Raw genomic sequence first — 25089 nt, 5'->3', positions numbered from 1 at the left:
CCTGGGGAGGTCACCAGTCCTGTGAGGGACAGCACCCCTCACTGTCCCTGGGCAGCCACAGCAGGCTGTGCCCCACACCAGCACACACTCTGCTTCCCTACAGGTTGCTCTGGGGAATGAGCAGCAATAAAAAGCTGGAGAGAAGAAAGGATAATGTGGAATCCAGCTGTGAAAACAAAGATTAAATCCCTCTGGGCCTACGACCTCCCTTGGCCGGCGCGCGGGAAGAAACGCGCCAACACCAATTCCCCTCCTCACGTCCTTCCAACTGGGAACTTTTCATGAATGAGCACATTGGGGCGGAAGGGGAGGGCAGGAAGGTGGAGGAGGATGAGGAGGAGGAGGAGGAGAGCCTTCCCATGCCTGTTACACAGGGGAAGCTGCAGCTCGTGGCTGTGGGCCCAAGCCAGCATCACTCCATGCTCAGGGCTGATCCACAGCCTGAGACAAGAGGAGATGAGGGCTCGGTCTTTGTTTTCAGGTTGGTCCTGAATGCAGAGATCTTCCCTGTCAGGAGCCAGGACATCCCTCTGGCTGTCCTGAGCAGCCAAGAGCCCTGCCAGGGGTCTCAGAGACCCTGGCACAGAGCCCAAAATGCCTGTGGGCTTGATTGTGACCCATGGAGCAAATTACCAACCTTGGATGAAGACCAGCAAGCCACAACAGTTTAAGTAGAATAATAGTGAAGTTATCAGGGGGTGGAAAAGTCGATTTTAGGGTTTCTGGAATGGGGGTTCAGGGGGCAAGATGGAGGAATCTGGGCGTGTCCAGCCTTTCTCCTTCTTCTTCTTGGCCTCCATCTTCTGCTGTAATGGTCGCACTTTTGGGTTGGTTTAGAGTAGAAGCTCACTGTCTAACACAGGTGATAGGTATTGGAAAGTAATTGTAAACATTGTACATGTAGTTTTTAGTATAAAGACATAACCCTGCCCTGGGGCAGGCAGAGTGCCTCTGTCTGTCCTGCTGGATGGACCTCGGCAGGGCAGGAGAAAATTTTTTATAGATAAGACACAATAAACAACCTTGAGACCAAGAAATGAAGAGCTCTGACTCCTTCTTCGACCGCCAGGCTGGGAAAAGAGACTTTTGAACTTTTCTCGGGGTCACTCTAACCAGCTAAAGGTCCTGACACTTCCCAAGGGAGCACCAGGCCTGTGGGTGCAGGTAGGGATGTGCCCCCTGTTGACAGTGACCAAATTATCCTTTGTCTCCTAAAAAAGGAAAAAAGCCCAGAAGTTTCTCTCCTCAGTTAGGTGAAAAGACATCCCATAGGACCTTGGGGACTTCACCTCAAACCTAAGGATAGCCAACTGGACAGGAGCCAAAAGGTCCTGCCTGGGCAATTTACTAGAAAAAGAAGAAAACAAAGAAACAAATTGCTTTTGTGAGGTGTTTTATCAAGAGCAAGTAACTCTTGCACCTGGCTTGGTTTTTCTCTGTAAAGAGCTTTGTTATTTTGCCCTTTATCAAAACATTGCTGTTTCCAACACTGCCACAGAAGCCATCCTGCTGATTTTATGCCTTCTAAGGTAGCTGAGCTATCTTGGGTGTGATACAAATCTCCAAGAGCTTATGAGACCTGGCTTGAGGAGACCCCAAAATCAGGTGCAGGTTTTGCTAGAGAAAAGAACAGCTCAGGTGAGCCCTGCCCTGCTCACCCCAAACCTCCACCGCCCCTGGGAAGGGGCAGCTCCTGCTGCCAGGGCAGGTACCCCTGGTGAATTTGTCTGGTTCCCAGGCAGGGATGCCTGAAACTCCTCTGCGAGGCTGGGGATGGGACACAGAGGATGTTGCAGTCATGGTTTAATTCACAATAATACTAAAATCCCTCCATGACGTGCAGCAAGCCCCTTCCCAGGCTCCCAGTCTGGTGCTCACATTTCTTCCACACCTTCTGCCAGGCAAGGGCTGGTTCAGCTTCCTCTGCTAAGTTTAAAGACATAAAAACCACAGAAAATGCTGTGGAAAGGGGGTATTTAAGGGGAAAAACCCCTGATTCTCCTTCACTTAGTGATAAATAGACCTGAAGAATGCCAAGCCAGAGTCTCTGACCTCCAGGCAGCTTTTGGGACAGGTCTCAGTTTGTTGCTGCTCAGCTGAGGTCCATCCTCTTTGCTGTGGTGGTCACTGCCTGGGCACCCATCCCACCACATTTCAATATTCCAGGAAACCCCCCGAGAATTTTCTGGAGTGAAAAGCTGCAATCACTGACCCTGGCCATCACCAGAAGCTGAGGAAAAAAGATGAAGTGGTGGGAGGCTCTGCTTGAAAATTCAGTCTTTCCATCTCTGGTTCTTTCCCTCCCTTCCTCTCCAAGTCATCCTCCCTTCAAGCCTCCAGACAGAAACAATTAAGAAACCACACCACCCTCTGTGTTTCTGAGAAACTTGAAGAAACAACCTAACATGAAACAACCCCCCCAAATCATGTCCTGCTGGGGGGCCTGGAGCCACAGGAGCAGCCCCACACCTGACTGGTGGCACCCGACTCACCGAGCTGTGATAAATACAGAGCCTCTGAGCTTCCTTGTGTCATTTTAAAGCAGATCTGCACCCATTATCATCTTTTTTCTTGGCTGCTTTTTGGTCTCTACTGATCTCAAAGCCTTGGAGCCTCCACTAAATCCTCTGGAGCTCATATCAGTGCTGCTTAGTCAGCTCTGTGCTGCCCCTGGGGTGACTGCAGGCAGAAATGAGCAGAAGATCCCTATTCCATGCCCTTTATTCCCTATTCCACCCCTGTGGAATCCCACAGGGGGTTAGCTGCAGTGGTGGAGTGCTTGCTCAGCATGTGTGAGGCAATGGGATTGGTGCCTGCATTCTCCTTCTGGGAACCAGATGATCTTTAATGTCCCTTCCAACCCACGCCATTGGATTCTGTGATCTCCCCCTGTCCCAAGGAGAACAAGGGAATTCTTGATTTTGTCTTCCCTTGAGCTGTGAGGGTCCTGCAGACCAGGATTGTCAGCACCAGACACAGCCCTGGGGTGGAGGGTGGCCGAGATATGACGGGGGAAGGGACTTGGCTGGTGGGGGACAACATCCAAACCAAGCCCTGGATGTCCCACAGAAGGCTTCTCCCATGGCATTGTCACCCTGTCCCATGTGGGACCTGATCCCAACCCTCCTGCGTGGATGTGTGTCACAGACACCTTTTATGAAAAGTCCTTCCCTTAGGATTTTTCCTCCTGAGAAGCTGAGAGGCCTCAGGAACAAAATGTAACCAATGGTTATCTGCTGCTGTGGAATGCAACAGGTGCATCTGGGATTGGGCTCATGTGGTTGTTTCTAATCAATGGCCAATCACAGCCCAGCTGGCTCGGACTCTCTGTTCGAGCCACAAGCCTTTGTTATCATTCTTTCTTTTTCTATTCTTAGCCAGCCTTCTGATGAAATCCTTTCTTCTATTCTTTTAGTATAGTTTTAATATAAAATATATCATAAAATATTAAATCAAGCCTTCTGAAACATGGAGTCAGATCCTCGTCTCTTCCCTCATCCTCAGACCCCGGTGAGCACGTGGTCACAGGGTGTGTGTGCCTCTTCTGCCGTGACAAAATTCAGTATTATCACCCTGCCATGAGCCCAGACCCAGCTTTGTGTCCATCCCCACTTTTTTGGGGCCCCAAAAGTGAGCAGGTCTTCTCCTGGCACACCTGACCCCACATCCCAGCAACCTCGGCAGAGCAGGTCCAGCCCTTGTCCTGCTGCTGCCCATTCAGAGCTCCTCACTCCACCCTTCCCAAAAATCCTGCTGACCAAGTGGGATTTCTCCTTTGGCCAAAGCCCTTCTCTTCTGCTCTCCATTTCATTGCCAAGAATTTCCAAAACCTGGCGGGAAATTAGAGAACCAGCAAAACCTGCCCTGCCTTGGAGCTCATTTCCTGCCAGCCATCCTCTGTCAGGCACTGAGAGCAAAATATTTCAGGCTTTTCCAGGCACTAAATCACCCATTTGGACTGGTAATGGGGGCAGCTGAACTACACCTAGTTCCACCTATTGAAATGATGGCAGCAGCCTCCATCCCACAGGAACTGACCCCTCTGCTGCTGCTGGAAGTGCTGCTGACATCCATTTCCAGAGGTGTTGGTGGAGCCACCACAGAGCCTGGGGTGGGTGGAGGGCTGCAAGCTCCAGGGGCTGGAGATGGGATGTGGGGTGTTCAACCCAAAGGAGAAGCCAAAAGCTTCATGGAAAAGGAGAAATGAATGAGGTAGGGAGTAAAGAACTTAGAGGGAAAGCATTCTGAGGAGATGGAATGGGGGTACAAAGGATCAAACCATTTCTCTAACTAACTGAGAATAGCTATTTTTTATAATAGAAACAACAATAAAACTTGTAAAAACACACAACGCCACAGACAGGTACACAGCAGAAATATCAATTAATCCCAAATTAATGCAAATCCCTTCTTTGTGCATCCACCTCCAATTCTAATTAAATGCAACAATGAATGCAACACCAATTCCTTATACAGGAGAAGAAATGAATACAGCTTCAAGGTCTGAAGAAGGAGCATCTTTGCAGAACACAAACCCACACATTTATTACCTTCATTAAAAAGCCTCCCCAAACCTGCCACAGACCCTTTGATTCCACTCATGCAAACCCATCCTCTTCCCAGGGGTTACATGGATATGATGAATTAGCCCTACCAGACTGATCATAAAGGGAAATTAAGGTTGGAAATGAGCTCTAAGATCATCAAATCCAACCATCAACCCAGCACTGCTGTGTTCACCTCAAACCATGTTCCCAGGTGCCACATCAATGTGTATTTGAACATTTTCAGCGATGGTGACTCCACCACTGCCCTGGGCAGCCCCTTCCAATGCCTGACCACCCTTTCAGGGAATAAAATCACCCTAATATCCAATCAACACCTCACCTGGTACAACTTGAGGCCGTTCCCTCTGCTCCTGTCCCTGTTCCCTGGAGCAGGGCCCAATCCCCCCGGCTGTCCCCTCCTGTCTGGAGCTGTGCAGAGCCACAGCTGAGCCTCCTTTGCTCCAGGCTGAGCCCCTGCCCAGCTCCCTCAGCCTCTCCTGCTGCTCCAGACCCTCAATGTCCTTCTTGGCCTGAGGAGCCCACACATGGACACAGAATTCAAGGTGTCCCAGCAGTGCCAGCACAGGGGGACAGTCCCTGCCCTGGCTCAAGCTGTTTGCTCAGAATCAGCCTATTCCAGCCACAGAACCAGAGGAAATCCAAACCGGAAAGGTTCTACAAGGACCAACACTCTCCAGTCACCACTGAAGTTCTGCATTCAAAAACACCCAACTGGGCTTCATAGGACTGAGAAATGGGGCCACTGTGGAGGTGACCATGGGCTCCTCCTGCAGCTCTCAGCACAGTCTGCCCAGCACAGAAGTCCACACACAGCCCCAGCCCATCACCTGCCCCATCCTGGCCACCCCGAGAAGTCATTGCTGCCCCACCAGCTCTCCCTGCCCAGATTCCTGTCCAGCCCCCACTTTTGGAATTTTGGGTGCTTTCACTTGTGGTTTGGGAGATGACCAATTTCACCCTGCCTGTGCACACAATGTTAAACTAGGGATAAGAAGGGGATTTGGGAACATTCAGCCCCTCTGCTGGGCAGTGGAAGGGGCTGGGTGAAATCTGCTTCCCTGCGCAGATTTTCCCTGTTTTTGAAAAGCAATTACTGGCAGGGAAGACCAAATCCTGCATTCCTCAGCAAAGGAATCTGGATGATGTCACCTCCTGCCCAGTGGCAGGAGCATTCCTGCCCGAGTCCTCCCGCCAGGCAGCCCCTGCCTTTCCTCCAAATATTTGTTTTGGCTGGTTTTTAGGAAGCTTGGAATAACAGCAGGATGGGCTTTCCTACTGTAAGTTCTGCCCTGAGCAGCACGTTCACAGGGCCAGGGGTTAACAGAGGCTCAAATGTGTCAGCCAAAATTTTACTGCCAGTAGCAAAGTGGGGGATTTGTTGCTTTTGTGTTTTTCCTCCTCCTTTACAATCTGTGTGGTTCAGTGCAGGCTGATAGATATCAGAAATCTCTTAAAAGAGAAGGTTCTCTGCCTCACTGAAACACTTTGAACCAAATTCCTTAAATTTTCTTGTACTTGTGACTAGACTAGAGGCACGTAGATGTGCTTGTAATGCTGTGCCCTTCCTTCCCTCCTTTCTTGTTAGGATCCAGCCAGCAGGACACATCTACTGAGGTGCCTAATGCCAGCCAGGACCTTTCCAAAACAGCTGGCCTGGAATAAAGTGCCCTTTTGCCTGGCAGGGGAGTCCCAGTGGATGTTTCTGGGATAAGGGCTGCAGGGGTATGGAGCAACTCTGGGGTGATGCAGAGGCAGGACCTTGTGCCATGGTCTCCTCAAAAGGATAAAATCTCTGTGGCATCCTCCAGGACTGGATTTAAGGCACTGGGGTGGGATTTCATTGTTTAAATTTGGGTGGTCAACCCTCCTTGGAGCTGAGTGGCACAGACATCTTTTATGAAAAATCCTTTCCTTAGGATTTTTCCTCCTGAGAAGCTGAGAGGCCTCAGGAACAAAATGTAAACAATGGTTATCTGCTGCTGTGGAATGCAACAGGTGCATCTGGGATTGGCCCATGTTGGATGTTTCTAATTAATGGCCAATCACAGCCCAACTGGCTCAGAGAGTCTGATCCACAAGCCTTTGTTATCATTCCTTCCCATTCTATTCTTAGCCAGCCTTCTGATGAAATCCTTTCTTCTGTTCTTTTAATATAGTTTTAATGTAATATATATCATAAAATAATAAATTAAGCCTTCTGAAACATGGAGTCAGATCCTCATCTCTCCCCTCAAGCTGAGATCCCTGATCCACAGTCACAGCTGAGCACAGGTGCCCAGAGCAGCTGTGGCTGCTCCATCCCTGGAAGTGTCCAGGGCCAGGTTGGATGGGGCTTGGAGCAGCCTGGGACAGGGGAAGGTGTCCCTGCCCATGGCCCTTCCAACCCAAACCATTCTGGGGTTCTGTGACAGCCAGGGACTGTCTGGGACTCATCTCAGCTTCCAGTTCTCCCTCCACTCCTCTAAATGTCCCCACCTGCTCCAGGAGGAACCAGGAGACCCAAAGCACACCCTGCCCAAGGTGTGGCACCCCCCTGCAACTCTTTTTACATTTTACACTGCCCTTAAGAGTTCCCATCCCACACCAAGGCGCTGCTCACACCCCATGGATCACCCACTTCTCCTCAGCACCTGTGATGTGGAGAAGGGAAGGTGGACATGGCTGGAGGGATCAGGAGCTGAATTCAAAGTAGGTTTCTTAAGGCAGGTGGATAAATTCTTTCCCTGTGCTCCAAGATGATCCATTGCTGGCACCTGAAAAAGTTTCCTGCTCTCAGACTAATTGTGCAGGACTCATGGGAGGGGGATAATCCAGTGGAAAATGAAGAGCAGGAGGTTGTTTCTTGTGAGGGGCTTGTGAGGTTCAATCACTCCAAATCCCACAGGTGATGATGGGATCTCACCAAGACTCTGATTTCACTAAAACCTCAGCTAGGGCACTGAGATCCTACAAAGACTTGGGGAGAGGAGTGATGGGATAGAAATGAGCCCCATTTCCAACACCAGCACAAGGTGTTACCCCACATCTGAGTTATAAAAAAAACCCACATTTAACCAACTGCTTCTTTTCCCAAGCTGAAACCTCTTGCATCTGCTGATCATCTTGTTCTGTCAGGCTGTGAGCAGGGACAGGAGCCTGAGGCACCACCACAATCTGTCCCTCTCAGTGCCAGATGTGACCCTCGGTGGCAAAATGACCCAACCTGGATGGATCCCACCCTGCTGATGGCTGAAATCATCTCTCCTTCCCCTTGGGGACTGCAGGCAGCAGCAGCCCCTCAGAGCCAGGCATTTTGCAGCCCTGATTCAACCCTTCTGCAATTAGCACAGGGCTTCTCATCAGCTCTCTGTTGTTTTTCAGCCCTGGTGATAAAAGGCTTCCGTGAACGTTTCCAGCCGTACACAAACTGCAGCCTGCCAACATAAACACCATAAAAACACTCCCAATAAATCAGAGCTCGCCCTCACAAGGGCTATTCAAATTCCCTGGAATGGCTAAAAAAGTGCTCTGGGCTGCCAGGAGGCTCTGCAGCCACAGGATCTGGGAGGGAGGGAGACAAACAGGGAGAAGGACTGTGAGGAGGAAGCTGGACCTGAGCTTCCTCCTCATCCTCCCACCCCAGGATCTCTGGGAGAGCTCTGCTCATGGAGGAATAAATAAAGGAGCTCCACGCCCACACAGGTCCTGGCCAGCGCACAAAACCTCGGGTGTTTGCCCTTAGACACAGAATTTCTTGCAGAAAGCTGAACCTGTGAGCTGGCCATGCGCCTCTCCTGTTTTCCTGTATCCCTCTGTGCTGTAACCACCCCACACAGCAGCTTCAGGAGCCCCCTCAGCAGCTGAGGATGGGCACAGGAGATCAAACCCTGCATTTGCCACTGGAGTTCTCCCCGATCTCCAGGCAGAAACAGCCAAACCAACCCCAAAAGCCGGGCAGGGTCTGGAGCAGCCCCCAGGCAGGGTCCAGCCCCACTCTGCTCATTTTGCCGTGGGTCCCACCCACAGAAGGACCAGCCCCAGGTCATCTCCCAGGCTGGGGCTGAAGGAGAGGCCACACAAGTCCTCCCTTCTCCCAAAATCCTGGAGGCACACACAGTCCCTCTCCTGGCATTCCCAGCAGAGCTCCTCACCTCTCCACTCACACCAGGGTGCTGGGCAGCTCTCCATGCCCCAGGCAGGGATGTCTCATGCTCCACCAGCCCAGCTCTCCCCAGCACACGCCGCCTCCACGCTCTGCAAACCCCTGGCTCCATCCAAGCAGGCGCTGAAGCCGCGGCTGATCTCACCCGTGTCCCTGCAGCCTGGGAAACGCTTTGTCCGGGGATTCTGTGAGCCTGACAGCGACCACCTCCCATCAAAGCAAGCCAAGCATGCAGCACAGCCCCGTGGGAGGCAGCCTGGCTCTGGATGCCCTTGGAGGAGAGGCTGCAGGAGCGGCGAGCGGCTCCTCCCGAGCGCTGCTGGGCAGCTGCAGCATCCCAGGAGCCTGGCAGAACTAATGGGGTTTGGCATCTGGAAAGACCCTAAACACCTCCCCAAAAACAGCCTGGGGGCTCTGGGTACCGAGGTCAGGCCCTGGTGGTCTCCCTTTTGCTGGGGAATCTCCCAGGAGAAGCCACGCTGTCAAACGAGGTTGTGTCTACAGCAGGGATTGCTTTGCAACGCCCCTGGCATCATCTTTTCCCTCTCTCTCTTTCTCCTCCCCTCCTCTTCTCCTGTTGTATTTGCAGGGATTCCTGTGGCAGGGAGGAATGGTGAATCTGACTCCATGTTCTCAGAAGGCTAATTTATTATTTTTTAATATTATATTATATTAAAGAATGCTATACTAACTATACTAGCGAATACAGAAAGGATACTTACAGAATGCTAAGAAAGAATGAAAACTCCTGACTCTTTCCAGAGCCCCAACACAGCTTGGCCCCAGTTGGCCAATGAGACAAAACAATTCACACCAGAATCCAATGAAACAATCACCTGTGGGTGAACAATCTCCAAACACATTCTAGACTTATTGTCCCTGAGCAGAAGAAAAGCCATCTCTGGGACCCTTTGATGTCAGATTTGCTTTGTTATCTTTCACTTCGAGGTTGGATATTTGGTAAGGGCAGTGAGATTATGATTGATGATTATGATATGATGACTATGATGATGATGATGATTTTATGTTTTATTATTATCTATAGTTGTAGTTATTAGGATGACTATTATGGTTATGGTTTTATTATATATTTATTGTATTTGCTGGGTCCCCTGACAAAGGGAGGAATGATGGATCTGACTCCATGTTCTCAGAAGGCTAATTTATTATTTTATGATACTATATTATATTAAAGGATGCTACACTAAACTATACTAAAGAATACAGAAAAGATACAGACAGAATGCTAAAAAGATAATAATGAAAACTCCTGACTCTTTCCAGAGTCCTGACACAGCTTGGCCCCAACTGACAATGAGTGAAAACAACTCACACCAGAACCCAATGAAACAATCACCTGTGAGTAAACAATTTGCAAATACATTCTAGGTGAGCAAAAAACAGGAGAAGCAAATGAGATAAGAATTGTTTTCCTTTTTCTCTGAGGCTTCCTAGAAGAAAAACCCCGAGCAAAGGGATTTTTCAGAGAACGTGAATGCCACATCCTCCAGCACCGCTTTCTTTTTTACCTGCTTTGAGTGAAGCCGGCGCTGGCTCCCACCTGCCCCGGGGCACAGGAGGTGCAGGGAGGGAGCACAGTGATGCCACCGGGTCATTGAGACAGGGCCTGATGATGCTCTGGAGAGCGGCTCCTCCCCGGGGCTGCGGGGCAGGGGGAGGAAAGGAAACCAGGACATTCATGTCTGAGCCAACCTGGTACTGTCTGGAGTGCAGGGGAAAGGGCTGGGCAGAGCCCTGAGCAAAGCCATTGTCACCAGCAGGAACAAAAATAAAATAAAAAAAAAAAAAAAAAAAGATGATGAAAACGTGCCTGGAGGAATTTGGCTCGGGTTCATGTTTGAACTGGTATTGTCTGGGGCTGCCACTGGGAAGGAACAGGATTTGGGGTCGTGGCATGGATTAACCCTGCCTCAATCCAGAGGGTGGCACGGAGGAGGGATGGAAGCACCCAAAGGTGCTCAGGGCTGGGCTGAAAGTGATGCCTCCCCCAGTGGGGGATGAGCCCCATTTCTGGGCTGTTTTCTCATGATTTTGCCCATTTCCATCCCACTGCCGGTGCCATCAGGTGCTCGCTGCCCCCTGCCATGTGTTTGAAAGGTGATTCACACCAAGCAGACTTGCACAGCTCCCAGCCAGTTTAAAAGGGTGTGAAAAGGGGTGAGAAATAACAACACCTCAGAGGTACTGAGCTCCCTCAGTCCTGGCTCTGGGGAAATGGGGATTCTGGGTGTAAACCCCTCAGAATAGGGTCCTGTGGCTGGTGGAAATGGGGATTCTGGGTGTAAACCCCTCCTGTGGCTGGTGGAAATGGGGATTCTGGGTGTAAACCCCTCAGAAAATAGGGTCCTGTGGCTGGTACCACCCTGCCACCCCCCTGTGACAGTGACAGGGCCCAGCTGGTGGTGGTGGCACCTCCCAGAGATGACAAGCAGGGATGAGGCTGTGGGGTGTCATTAATGATCAGGGTGATGGGACTGAGTCTGGGGGGTGGGGAAGCTGTGCTGCTCTGTGCTGCTCACAGACATCCCAAAAATACTCCATGGAAGGACAAGATGCAGCCAGAAGAATTTCAGGTGGATAGGAAATAAAACTCTCCCTGCCAAACACGGGGTGCTGGTGGCATCTGCACCTCCTGAGGGACCTCCAGCCTCTGCTGGCCTGTGATTGCACAAATCACCCTCAGACCCTCACCTTGCTCAGCATTTCCCACACCTCCAAACCCACTGGAGCCAGGAAAAGTTGGCATCCACCCCCAGAGGATGGAGAAGGAGCGAAAAGTCAAACTGAAGAAAAAAGAGAGTATGCAGCTCTTAGAGGAGCAATTCTGACCTGCTCAAGGGCTTGTCCTTATCAAGTCACTTCATGTCAGAGCCCAGGACATTGCTCTGGCTGCCCTGGAGGACTCGAGACCCTGGCAGGGGATTAAGAGACCTTGGCACAGAGTCAAAATCACCTGTGCCTTTGATTTTAACCCATGGAAACAATTCCCAACTCTGTGTGAGGAGTTACAAGCCACAAGGGTTTGAGTAGAATGACAGTGAATTTATCACAGAGTGAAAATGTAGAATTTTGGGGATTTAGAATGGGGGTTCAAGAGGCAAGATGGAGGAATCTGGGTGTGTCCTGTCCTTCTTCTTCTTGCCCTCCATCTTCTGGGTGATGTTGGCACTTCTGGATTGGTTTAGAGACAGACTGTCTAACATAGGTGATAGGTATTGGAAAGTTATTGTAAATAAAGTACAGGTAGGTTTTATTATAAAAAGCCAACACCACCCCAAGGGCAGTCAGTGTGCCACAACCCAACCTGCCGGACAGACCTCAGCAGGTCAGAGAGAGAATGGAATGGATAAGAGAAAATAAACAACCTTGAAAAGCAGAACCAATGAATCTTGAGTTCTTCAGTTGCAGGGCTGGGAAAAAAGAGACTTTCTAATACCTCAGGAGCCATTTCAAGCACAGAAACCCGAGAACTTCATTCCTCAGGGACAGCTCAGGGTGGGACATGGGATCCTCACCTTCTGAGGATGCAGCCAGAGAAACAGTGGCACAACCCATAGCACCAAAAAATGGGAGAGGCAGGGGATAAACAAATTGCTCCAGCAAAGTTTATTCTCATGTGCTTAATTAATTTATAGCATGGGGCTGCTCCTTTGCTATCCATGTTCCCCGACTTCTACTGCTACAACCCCAGGTTGCAACATGCAGAAATCCCACAGAAACTCCTTTATTTTCCCTTCTCCTGGCAGAAAGGAGCAGAAACCACATGGATTTTCATGGCTGCTCATCAATCTCCAAGGGACAGAGCGGGTCAAAGGGAGCTGTGCAGCCTTAAATCTGCCCCTTGGGATGCTGGGGTAAGCACTGGGTGGAGGAACTCCAGCCAGGCCATAAATGACAGGAGAAGAGAGCTCTCCCCAGCCCTGGGATCATTCAGGAGCATGGTGCACACCATATTGCTGGGGAAGGAGTGGTTTCCTTGTGACACACGCACACACACAAAAATAAAACCCTCCTGGTATTTTGGTCTTGGACAAGACCCAAGGATTGTCAGGGAAATGGCTCTCCCAGCTTGCAGGAGGAGCAGATTCCCATCTGCCTTATGGCCCTGTTCCTGTTCCCATTGTCTGGAGCTGGGATTTCCTCCCTCTGCCTCTCTAAGGAAGCTTTGGACACAGGGCAGGTTGCCCTCCTGTGGCATTCCAAGGGAATTTGGGGGAAGGGAGAAGGTCCCAGGGTTTAAGGGACTCTGTTTCCCTTTGGGGGAGTCATGGAATTTGCTCTCCTCGCACCAGAAGAGGACACAGCTCTCTACCAATAAATTAATTCAGCCAAACTCCTGTGCTTGGGATAGATGGAAAAGCTTTTTGGGATGGGAGGAGATGGAAGGAGGAATTCCCTCCCCTCCCAGGCCACCTCATGAACAAGGAGGGTCAGGAGCTCCTTCCAGCCCCCCTCTCCAGGAAATCCTTTGGACAACTAAATCTGCAGAGATCTGGAGGCAAAAGGGACACAACTCAGGGTCACCCATCAGCCACAGGGAAGATCTTTAGGATTTTGAAGGATGGGACAAACAAAAGCTGTGGAACTTCAACAGCATCTCCACATGAGGTTCATCTCAGGAGCTTGAGGTGGGGATGGGGGATCCAAGTTGGAGATCCCAGCCCAGAGGAGCATCCTGGGTGTTTGGTAGCCCAAGGAGAGTTTTCCCTCAAGGAAGGTTGGCCAAGAAGATGAGGCCACGCAGGAGCAGGTTCAGCTCCCACTGGTGGTGATGCTGCCCAGCCATGGGCTCCCCCTGCCTCAGTTTCCCCAGCTGCACAGGAGGGAGCACAGCCTTTGCAAGGTGTTTGGGATGTGAAGATGAAAAGGGTGCTCACAGCCTCGGATCTTATTTTAAAAACAAGCCAAGAGCACCTTACAGAGAAGATAAACTCATCATGGATCAGATACACCAGCTGCAAATCCACATCTGCTGCTGGGATGAGCCCCCATGGCTGCTGCTCTCCAGCTGTGCCTGGCCTCACAGCCAGCTCAGCATGCAGGAGCAGGGGATCTAAGCTGGTGATCCCAAAGCCAGGAGGATGCAGATCCCAAATTTTGCAGAAACCTCAGGAATGGAGCACAGGATCAGCAGGAAAACCAGAATTTGGTGTTCCTCCCCCCAGCTTGGGTGGTCTGAGATAAGAGGAGGTTTGGGATGGGGATTGGCAGGAGGTCCTGGAGCTCAGAGGGGTTTGACAGAATCCCAGAATGGTTTGGGGTGGAAGAGACCTTAAGGATCACCTCATTCCACCCCACGGACAGGGACACCTTCCACCATCCCAGGCTGCTCCAAGCCCAATGTCCAACCTGGCCTTGGGCACTTCCAGGGATCCAAAATTCCATCCCAGCCCCTCCCCACCCTCAAAGGGAAGAATTCCTCCCTTTTTCCATGAGGAAAAAGCTGAACCACGTTTGATTTAATCCCAGACTGCCTGGACACAGATCTGCTCTGCCCTGCGTGCCGGGGGATGATTTACAGCAGCAAAGTGTGCACAAACCGATGCCAAATAGGGATGTTGTGGCTCCTACCCCGGCAGGAAGGGCACCACAGGAACAACTCAGCCTCAGCAAATGCATTTCCCACCCTAATAATGGGGAAAGGGTAGAAAATGAAGGGCAGGGTGGGAGCAGAGCGGGGGGGGAGGGGGGTGCAGCACAGGGAGGGGATCTGCACCGAGCTACAAACCACCGGCAAAACCAGGAGGAGGGAAGAACAAAAAACAAAAGAAAACAAAACAAAAGAAAACAAAGAAACAAAAGAAAGAAACACGAAAGTAACATACGGAGAAGCGCTGGGCTCAGTCCTTCCCAGAATGGTCCCATCCTGGCCAGCTGTGGGTGCCTGGATCCGGTGCCGCTCCCTGCGCCGCTCTCCTCCCTCCCTGCCTCCCTCCCAGCACGGCTCTGACGTGGGACGGGAAAACTCCTCTGGATCTGCACCCCAGCACTCCCTGGGACAGCAAGGATTCCTTTGCTTCCCTTGGTTTTGTTTTTGGATTTTGCTTCTCAGCCCACCATAAAAACGCCATAAAAAAAAATACAGCGAGACGAATTCAACTCGCTCGCTCTAACAGAGCCCAGAGCGGTGTTTATGGAAAAAAAAAATCAAATAATTCAAATAGTTGAAGGGTTTAGGGCTAAAAATAGCAAAAAGAGCTCCTTGGAGCAGGAGAGGAAGGCGGGAAGCGGAGGTGCTGCAGCTGGATAAGAATGTTTCCTTCTTGTTTGGGATTTCTTTTCCTTTCTGCACCAAACCTGGTGGAAAGTTGGCTACAAACTCTCCCTGTCCTTACAGCTACAGTGAAACACTGCAGCACCACCAAAAAACTCCATTTCTCCCCGCAGTTTTTATGCCCAAAGCAGTGCCTGTTGGTGAAATTTTGTATTTTAATGGCTTTTATTGACCAGAGGCTCCTCTTCACCCCTGTTCTGCCTTCCCAACCCCGTTTTGCAGGGCAGGGGGAACATCTGGAAGGGAAAACAGCTGGAAAGGGACAAGAGGGACATTTTCCTCCTCCTCCAGCCCCTCCTGCTCTCTGCCAGAGGGATTTTTCTCCTCCCTGTGCACATCCCTGCTGCAGAGTGGGGGGATGTTGCCCCGACTCAAAGCCTCAAGCAGGGATTAAATAATTGCCCCACGCCGAGGCCACAACCTCCGGCACGTTGTCATCTGCTCCTTCCCCTTGCCAACCCGCATGATTTTCTGGCTGACCTCACAAAAATTGATGTTTTCCTTAAAGGCCCCGTGTTGTGAGGGGAGATTTGGCTTCCAGGAGTCCAAATCACTGAGGTTTTACTCGCTGCAATTAAAGAAAATCCCAAAACTGAACAGGATCTGGCGTGAAGAAGGCCCTAAACCTTTAAAATCTGGTGGCTCTTCATCTCTTAAACATACACAACCCTCAGTGTGTCCTAAGCAGCTCTCTCCATGTGAAACTCCTCAAAATAACTTGTTTTTCCTGGTTTGAAGGAAATTTTAAGAGATGTCCTCGCTCCTCAGAACAGCTGGGATGGGGCAGCCAAGTTTTCATCCCCTAATTTAATTTCTCAAGTGTTTTTCTGCTCTGCAGCTGCTCCAGGGGGGAGGAACAGGCTGGGAACAGCCTGGCTGACTGGGCAGGGGTTATGTGATCCCAGGAGGAGTTTTCCAGAGGAAATCAGCTCTGGGATGCTCCAGGGATGGAGGAGGAGGAGGAGGAGGAGGGAGGAGAGAGGCAGCACCACAGCACTTGCTGCTGCAGCTGCTGCTGCCCTTGGCACAGTCACGAGCCCAAAGTTCAGCCCAAATCTGAGGATTTCAGGAATTTTCAGGGCAAGAAAATTCTTAGGGAAATCCTTTTTGTAACCACACAGCTCAAAACCAACCTTAAATATGCTCCTTCAAAAAAATCTCAGCCCTGCTCTGCATCAGACTCTGAGCAAACTCTCGTTCAGCCTTGTATAAAGGGGTTCCAAGCAAAATCCTGGATTCAAATTTTAAGGGATTGTCCAGACCCCAATGGAGTTGGATTTCTGTATCTTATGCAAATATTTAATGCAAAATATTTTGCAGGCTTAGGAAGAAATGATCATTTTCATGGCTCTCGATGCTGCCTTGATAAATGCAATATATAAAATATAATAAATACACAATATATTACAAGGATCAGTGAAACAGGGACACAGACTCCTGGGGTGAGGAACTTCATTTCCCTCCCCAGTTTTTTTTGCTCCCAAATCCACAATCCCCCCCTGTCAGTGCCCCCCCAAAGAGGCCCATCCTGGTTAGGAGGTGACAATGAAAAAAAACATAAAAACCATTAAAAAACTAAAACAAAATAAAACATTGTTATGGATAGATAATGAGATGTCCACAAGAGCAGTTGCCAGCACTGTGAATTTTTCCTTATGCAGTCCTTTTGCTGTATTTTTTTAAAGGTTTGACAAACCTTTTAAATTTTGAAAGTGAGCAGGTGTTTCTCATAACATTAAAAAGAAAATTACCCATCATTATAAAAAAAAATCCCTAAAATAACAACTTCAAGCCTTAAAACCCTACAAAATGAGTTACATCAACTTTATTTCTGCCTCAACTTACCTCAAACATAACATTAAAACAATTAAACCAATTAGAGTATTAGCTAAATTAAAAAAAATGGATACTGCTGCCATTACAATCAATAACACAATAACAAATTATTATGTTATGTCATAATGACAAATTGTTATGCTATGCTGTAATGGCAAATTGTTACATTATAATAAAAAGTTATGTTATGTTATAATGACAAAATATTATGTTATGTTATATAATAATAAATTTTTGTTATGCTACAATAACAAATTATTCTGTTATGTTATATCATAATAACAAGTTATTATGTTATGCTATAATAACAAATTATAGGGATTTGTAATTAATTATGATGTTATGCTATATCATAATAGCAAAGTATTGTTATGTTATACCATAATAATAAATTATGTTATGCCATAATAACAAATTATTATGCTATGTTATGCCATAATAATAATTATGTTGCTATATCATAATAGCAAATGTTGTTATGCTATATCATAATAGCAAATTATTATGTTATGTCATAATAACAAATCATTATGTTATATCATCATAATAAATTATGATGATATAACATAATGATTATGCCATAATACCAAATTATTATATTATGCTATATAATAACAAATTACTATGTTATGCTATATCACAATACCGAATTATTATGTTATATCATAATACCAAATTATGTCATAATATATCATAATAATAAATTGGTATGCCACAATACCAAATTATGATGTTATGTTATATGATAACAAATTATTCTGTTACATAATAATAACAAATTATGTTATGCACAATAATTATGTTATGCACAATATATCACAGCCCCAAATGATGATGTTGTGCTGTATCACAGTACCAAATGATGATGTTATGGTGTATCACAACCCCAAATAATGATGCTGTGCTGTATCACAACCCCAAATGATGATATTATGCTGTATCAGAACCCCAAATTCTGATGTTATGCTGTATCCCAACCCCAAATGATGATGCTGTGCTGTATCACAACCCCAAATGATGATGTTATGCTGTATCACAACCCCAAATGATGATGTTATGGTGTATCACAACCCCAAATGATGATGCTGTGCTGTATCACAACCCCAAATGATGATGCTGTGCTGTATCACAACCCCAAATGATGATGCTGTGCTGTATCACAGTACCAAATGATGATGCTGGGCTGTATCACAACCCCAAATGATGATGCTGTGCTGTATCACAACCCCAAATGATGATGCTGTGCTGTATCACAACCCCAAATGATGATGCTGTGCTGTATCACAGTACCAAATGATGATGCTGTGCTGTATCACAACCCCAAATGATGATGCTATGGTGTATCACAGTACCAAATGATGATGCTGTGGTGTATCACAGCCCCAAATGATGATGTTATGGTGTATCACAACCCCAAATGATGATGTTATGGTGTATCACAGTACCAAATGATGATGTTATGGTGTATCACAACCCCAAATGATGATGCTGTGCTGTATCACAGTACCAAATGATGATGCTGTGCTGTATCACAACCCCAAATGATGATGCTGTGCTGTATCACAACCCCACATTCTGATGCTATGTTACAGTAACCAATCCCACTGTACCTTTCCCAGGCAGGAAACGGAGCCGGTGGAGCGGCGGCTGCTCGGCTCAGCTCAGCGCATTCCCGGAGCGCAGGGGAAGGGAGGGAGAGCCCGGGCAGCTCCAGCTCAGCCCTGCAACAAAGCCAAGGAGGAGCCCGTCAGCCCCGGGCATCTGTGCCAGGCACAATACGGCAGCACAGGGCCACCGTCCCCTCAATGGCACCATTGTCCCCTCCCCGGCCACACTCCTGTGGCTGGTGGCACCACGGGGAGAAGCTGCTGCTCCTCCGAGAGTGGTGGATTTGAGGTTTGTTTTTTTTTACTTAGAGTAACTGATAAGTGTTTTAAAAACTTTTATTTTAGTCTTAGAGTAATTGAGAAGTGCTTTAAATTTTTTTTTCTTTTTATGTAAAGAGTAAGGTAATACAGATATTATAATTGACACTATTATAATCAGAAACTATTTTTAATTACAAGTGTTTCTTAACTTACTGACTTTTACCACACTATACTGTAAATCCTTTAAAACTAATAATCTAAAATGACTTCTCATGAGTTCTACTGTACTGTAGCTTTTATAGTTCTATTTCTCTAAAATATCCAGTCTTATTTATAAAACTATCTTTTAAAACTTGTTTCTAATTCCATTTCTCTCTCAACAATATCAATATTATTCTATAATATTTCTAAATTGACATTTCCTATCTCAAAATTTACATACCAATATATACTATGCAAACCTTCTATGAGACTTTAAAAATTTTCTACAAACTCATTTCCCACAAGAGATCTCCTGAAAGGCTTCATGCCACACCTGCACAAGAGCAGGAGGCTTTGTTTTGGTCCCAGTTTTGCCCTGACAGCAGCACTGGGGTGAGGTTCCTCCAGGAGAGGAAGGAAATGGGATCTTGGGGGATATAAATCAGAATAGGAGGTCACAGCTCACTGATCAAACAGAGGGATGCTCCCAGGGGGGTTTTGTTTGGATCCTTGCAGGAGTTTGCAGCTGGATGCTGATTCCAGGGAAAGCACACTGAGGAGCTAGAGGAATCTTAGAATCCCAGATGGTTTGGGTTGGAAGTGACCTAAAATCTCACCCAGTGCCACCCCTGCCATAGCAGGGACACCTTCCACTGTCCCAGGCTGCTCCAAGCCCCATCCAGGCCGGCCTTGGGCACTGCCAGGGATCCAGGGGCAGCCCCAGCTGCTCTGGGAAATGCAGGGAGCATGGTCAGGGCTGGAGGATGGGCTGCACATGGGGAGGCTCAGCAGGGAGACTTCACTGATAAACACAACTCTTAAATGGGAAAGTGGTGAGAAAACAGAGCCAAAACATCCTCAGAGGCACCCAAGGCCCAGAGGGGCAGCACATCTGTGGCAGCCACAGTGGTGACAATGCACAAGGGAAGGTCCTGCCTGCCTTTGGGAACACAGGAGCTGCTGCAAGAGCACCAGTGAAATGCCTTCTCTATAAGATAGAGGGGATCAGGGCTGGGTTTCAGACAAAAAAAAAACCCAGTAAAGATCCCAGAGGTGCCACCACAGCAATGCTGTGACCTTGAGGATGACCCCAAGGAGCAGCAGCATCTGTGCTTGGGAAGACACGGGGTGAATAAAATATTATATATTAAAAAAAATATGGAAAGGCAAATGGAACCAAGAAATGGTGCTGTGCTGGAGGCAGGCAGCTCCTGGGGATGCTGGCAGGGAGTGCAGGCAGCCCCTGGAGGAGGGAGCAGGGGGATGTTCCCAGCTGGGAGGTGGGGATCAGGCTGCAGCAGGAAGGAGCAGCCAGACCCACATGGATGGAGGGTGTGGGATCACCCTCCCTGCTCAGGGGACAGCCTGACAGACACCCACCCTGCCAGGGAGGGAGACTGTCCCTCTGCTCTGGGCTGTGGCACCAGTTTCACCCCTCCATCCAAACTGGGGTGCTGTTTTCTCCCTCCAGTCCATGCCCCCCACAGCCAGGATTTTCAACCATGTTCAAAGCAAGGGATGCAGCTCACGTATCCTGCACTTCCAGCCAGGAAAAATTATAAATCCCAGGATTTCAACCATGTTTAAAGCAAGGGATGCAGCTCACATATCCTGCACTTCCAGCCAGGAAAAATTATAAATCCCAGGATTTCAATCATGTTTAAAGCAAGGGATGCAGCTCACATATCCTGCACTTCCAGCTAGGAACAATAATAAATTTCCTCTATTTCCTGATCCTATACCCAGCATCTCCAGGTCAGCACATTGGTGGTGACTGGAGCATTGCTCTTGGCTTTCTGAGTTTTTTCCATCACCTGCATGCTGATTCCACATCAGGGAGCCAGGCCTTCCCTAAAGTTTGCTTCCCAGACACTTTGTTTTCCATCAAGAATTGATACAAACAGGAGCAGCAACCCCTGATCCTTCAGGGAATATCTGCAAATTAATGCAGGGCTGGTGACTTGGGCACCTTCCCTGTGCCCACTGGACCCAGCTCCCAGGGATCTTATTCCCCACATGGCTTCAATAAAATAAACCCCTCTATGTGACAACTGAGGAATACAAATCTATATTTGCCCAGCTTTCTGCCTCCCTTCTTTTTAACCCCTCCTTGCATCTCTGGAGATGGGGAAAGTAAAATCCAGAAAAACATCCTGTTTTCCCTCCTTTTTGTGGCTGGACACAATTCAATGCCCACCACACAGACACTTTGTTTTCCATTAGGAAGTGATACAAAGGAGCAGCAACCCCTGATCCTTCAGGGAAAATCTGCAAATTAATGCAGGGCTGATGGCTTGGGCACCTTCCCTGTGCCCACTGGACCCAGCTCCCAGGAGTCTTATTCCCCACATGGCTTCAATAAAATAAACCCCTCTATGTAGAAATTGAGGAATACAAATTTATATATGCTCCACTTGGATACTGAAATTTTGGGTTTTCTGCCTCCCTTCTTTCTATCCCCTCTTTGCATCTCTGGAGATGAGGAAAGAAAAATCCAGAAAAACATCCTGTTTTCCCTCTTTTTTTGTGGCTGGACAGAGAGGAATCAGGAATCACAGAGGAATCAGTCAGGAGGGGGATGCACCCCTGACTCCACACGCATCCGGTCCTTGCGGTGGCCGTACCAGTTGCCAGGGCACAATGAGAATTGCAGATGGCTTCTGCTTATTTACAGGGCTGCAGCACATCCAGGACAAGCAGAATCACAGCTGCTGCTGCTGGAAAAAGCTGAGCCTGTGGTGGATTGCTGAGTTTTGGAGGCTGGGAGCAGGGGGAGGATGGCAGGCTGTGCGTGCCATCCCGGCCGGAGCCGGCCGCGCTATGGATCAGCGTCCCGCGCTCTCCAGGGATGACACAGTTGCACATGCAGTCGATGTGGCTGACCCAAATACAGCACCCAGCAGGGCAGGCACAGCCCCCTGAGCCAGCTGCCAGGGCCACTCTCAGCCTCATGGAGCTGATGGGCACGGCAGGACTCCTAGGAGCAGCCTGGAGCATCCAGAGACACGGCACGCTGGGCAGAAAATCCCGTCCTCCCACTCAACTTCCTTCCCAGAGGCAGCACAGGCAGAGAAAAGCCCTGGAGGAGCAAGTTTGGCTTGGGCCAAGAGCAAATTTGGCTCGGGCCAAGAGCCCTGGAGGGGCAAATTTGGCTCGGGCCAAGAGCCCTGGAGGGGCAAATTTGGCTCGGGCCAAGAGCCCTGGAGGGGCAAATTTGGCTCGGGCCAAGAGCCCTGGAGGGGCAGTGCCATGGCCAAAAGCCCTGGAGGAGCAATGCCATGGCCATGGGATACTGGCACGGATCCCTTTGAGTCCCACATAGATCAGTTATCCCAGGGAGGGTTTTTGGCTGGTGTGGGACAATGGGACCTACCTGTGGTCGGTGTTGGTGGTGCTGGAGTTTCAGTGTGAGGTGAGAGCAGCTGGAGTGTGGTGGTCACCTCCCTGTCCTGTGGGAGAGCACAAAGGGACATCAGGATACCCTGGCATGGATCATACCACCCAGCCCAGCTGCAGCCTCCTGAAAAATGCTCAGGATCAACACAGTTCAGGATAATCCATCCCAAGCCCACTTCCCTCTGCTCCCACCATTCCACTGCTCTTTATCCATTTTGGAGCAGCTGGGAGCTGCCAGAGGTTTTTGGGGAACACAGGCAGGTGGCTCCAGTGTGGAGGGATAAGGATGAGACCCCCAGCTCCCTGCTCTCCTGTTTGAAGCCATGCAGGCTGCTGGAGGATTCCCTAGAAGATCTTTCCCTCACGGATAGAGCAGGAAAGCTGCCTTTGCCAAAAAAGGTGGCAATTAACAGCCTCCCCTCCTGAACAGCCTCTCCAGAAGATCCCAGGAGTTTTTCCTCCCAGGATAACTTCTGGCAGCACTCAGCCACCCACCACACACCCTCCTCATGCCCCACCACGAGCACATCCCCTCACACTCCCATACCTGGGCTGCTCGATCCCGGCGCTGCCGTAGGAGACGCGCACGGAGCGAGGCGGGCGCTGATGGACAAGCAGGAAAATCAGGGTTATTCCTGCTCCTTCTTCCCCTCCTTGCTCATTTTCTACGCCAGCTGCCCAATTATTTGCCAGGCCAGCTCTGCCCTGCGGTGCCTTTCTGCAGTGGAATGGAAGGAAGCCTGAAAATCAGAGCTGCCTCCAACGGCACGGAGATACCAAGGAAAGCCACGGCAAGGACAAGTCTCTGAGCTCATCAGGATGGATGAAAATGGGCTTTGGGCTAATGTTGGCTGCTTCAAGGTGTCCTGGAGTGTGGCTCCAGCTTTTCTCGGGTGCTTTGGGGAATGCCTGCCTTCCTGAATTCCCAGCAGCTGGGTGCTGCTGTGTCAGAGCAGAAGTGACCTCAGTTCAAACCCCATGTTCACCCCTTGAAGGAGTGATTCTATTGCCAAAGAGCTTGGGTAGGCATGAAAATTGAAAAACAGGGGGAAAATAATCAGCTCCTGCCCCAAAAGCAGCATGTCAGCCTGGATTCAGCAAAAAACAATGCAATGACTGCAAAGCAACAGCTTTGAAGCAGAAGTGCTACAGGGCGTTGTTATTTTCTTGGCATGGTCTCCAAAATATCCTCAGTCACCGACAAGAGAGCTCCCAGGGCAGGTTTCATCCCAGCTTTTACCATCCCCTGCCCTCCTCTTCCTCCCCCAGCATCCTCCTCCTGCAGGGATATAGGTGCTGCCACATTTCCCAAAGCATCTCAGTTGAAAAAAGCTGAACTCTGTCCAAATTTATCTCAGTCTGACAGAACAGTGAATATTTAGTTATATAAAATCCCCATTTCTGACATTTCTGGAAGTAAGCCAGGAGCAGGCCTGTTCCTTCACTTGGGTGTACCCCAAATTGGGAACAGCCCCTTCCTGCCTGGAAGACCTAGGTGGGAAAATGTTCCTCCAGGAGGAGCATCTTTAATCAGACAACCCCTGGGCTGGAAGGCTCCTGTATCCACACGTTTCCAGTCTGATCCCTCAATCCCAGCCCTACATGGAGCACTGGGAGCAGATGTTTGCAGTTATGGAGGGCCCAGCATTAGACACCTGCCATGCTCAGAGTGGTCCTTGCCTGCCCCAGGGATGTGGGAGTGGAATACCCCAAGGAGCCAGTACCAAACCCACAGATCCAGAAAGGCTTTTTTGGCTGCAAACTCAACTCAACAAACCAGACATTTCATTTTTGGGATGCAGGAATTAAACTCACTTCAACAAGTGCCTTCACCCACCCAGCTTTGGGATTCAATGCATGGCACAGCCCTTCCAAAACACCAAACCTGGACAGGGGCACCCAAAATGACACTCTGGAGATGCTCCACAGCTGTGCCACCTGCCTGGGGACCAGCCTGGCTCCACCACCCACTCCCATTCCCTCTGTTTCCCACTGCCATCCTGTCACCTCCATCCTGTCAGCTGGCGTTAGCTCCGGCATTCCAGGCGTTCTCCATTGCTCCATCACACACAGCAGCTACAGCAGGGCACCCCACCAGGCTGGGACACCCCACCAGGCTGGGACATTTCCTCCTTCCCCCTCCCTCCCTCCCTTCACCAGGGAAGGGGGACCCAAACCGTCCAAAGGATGGGCTGCTCCCGTTTCCCAAGAGCTGCCCCCGCTCCCGTTGCGCGGGGTTTGCACTCACCCGTCCCGCAGGGCTGAGCCGAGGCCGGGCTGGCAGCAGGGATCCGCAGGGAGCAGCAGCTGGGCACTTCCATGTGGGGACAGCCCCGCCGGTGCCACGCGGTGGCCGCAGAGCCCCGCACCGAGGCGGGCGCCGCGTCCTGAACCTCCCGCTCGGCGGCTCCGAGACTCCAGCGCCTTCCCGCTGCCGTTCCTGCCATCTAGAGGGGACCTTTTCCCATTGCAAACGCGTCCCTCAAATTGTAACAAAATCCCACCGGTTCAGAAAGAAAAATAATGAGCCCAATAATCAGAGCCCATCACTTGAAACAGGACAGGAAAAAGCACAGGAAAAGCCTGTGTGTTTCACACCACAAATCCACACAGGATTCTCCTGCTTGTTTAGCCAGTTCCAGAACCAAGCAGTGGGAAATCCACGACAGGAAGCAATATTTTCTAGGAAATCTAGGAAAGATTTATCAAAGCAGTCCAAGAAAGATAAATGAGCAAAATAATCAAGTCAGGCTGTGAATTCGAGGTACTAAAAGGGTGGCCCCA

At 49.4% G+C, this 25089-nt stretch overlaps 1 protein-coding gene across 2 annotated transcripts in view; it reads right to left on the bottom strand.

Moving 5' to 3' along the window:
* The window catches only part of GJC2 (gap junction protein gamma 2), a 48637-nt gene extending 24006 nt beyond the window's left edge, over positions 1-24631 (bottom strand). Inside the window, exons 1-4 of one of the 2 annotated variants that reach the window (XM_036378642.2) lie at positions 24554-24631; positions 22853-23023; positions 22283-22358; positions 18451-18561 (exon numbers count right to left, since the gene is read on the bottom strand). The gene's annotated coding sequence lies outside the window, so the exon portion shown is untranslated. Of the gene's footprint in view, positions 1-14555; positions 14582-18450; positions 18562-22282; positions 22359-22852; positions 23024-24553 lie in introns of those variants that run through there. The other variant, XM_036378643.1, reaches the window with a different exon arrangement.
* Between the last annotated feature and the right edge of the window lie 458 nt (positions 24632-25089).

Source organism: Molothrus ater, chromosome 1 (genome assembly GCF_012460135.2).
Source record: "Molothrus ater isolate BHLD 08-10-18 breed brown headed cowbird chromosome 1, BPBGC_Mater_1.1, whole genome shotgun sequence".
In the NCBI taxonomy this organism is placed as follows: domain Eukaryota; kingdom Metazoa; phylum Chordata; class Aves; order Passeriformes; family Icteridae; genus Molothrus; species Molothrus ater.
This window is presented reverse-complemented; position numbering and strand designations above follow the sequence as displayed.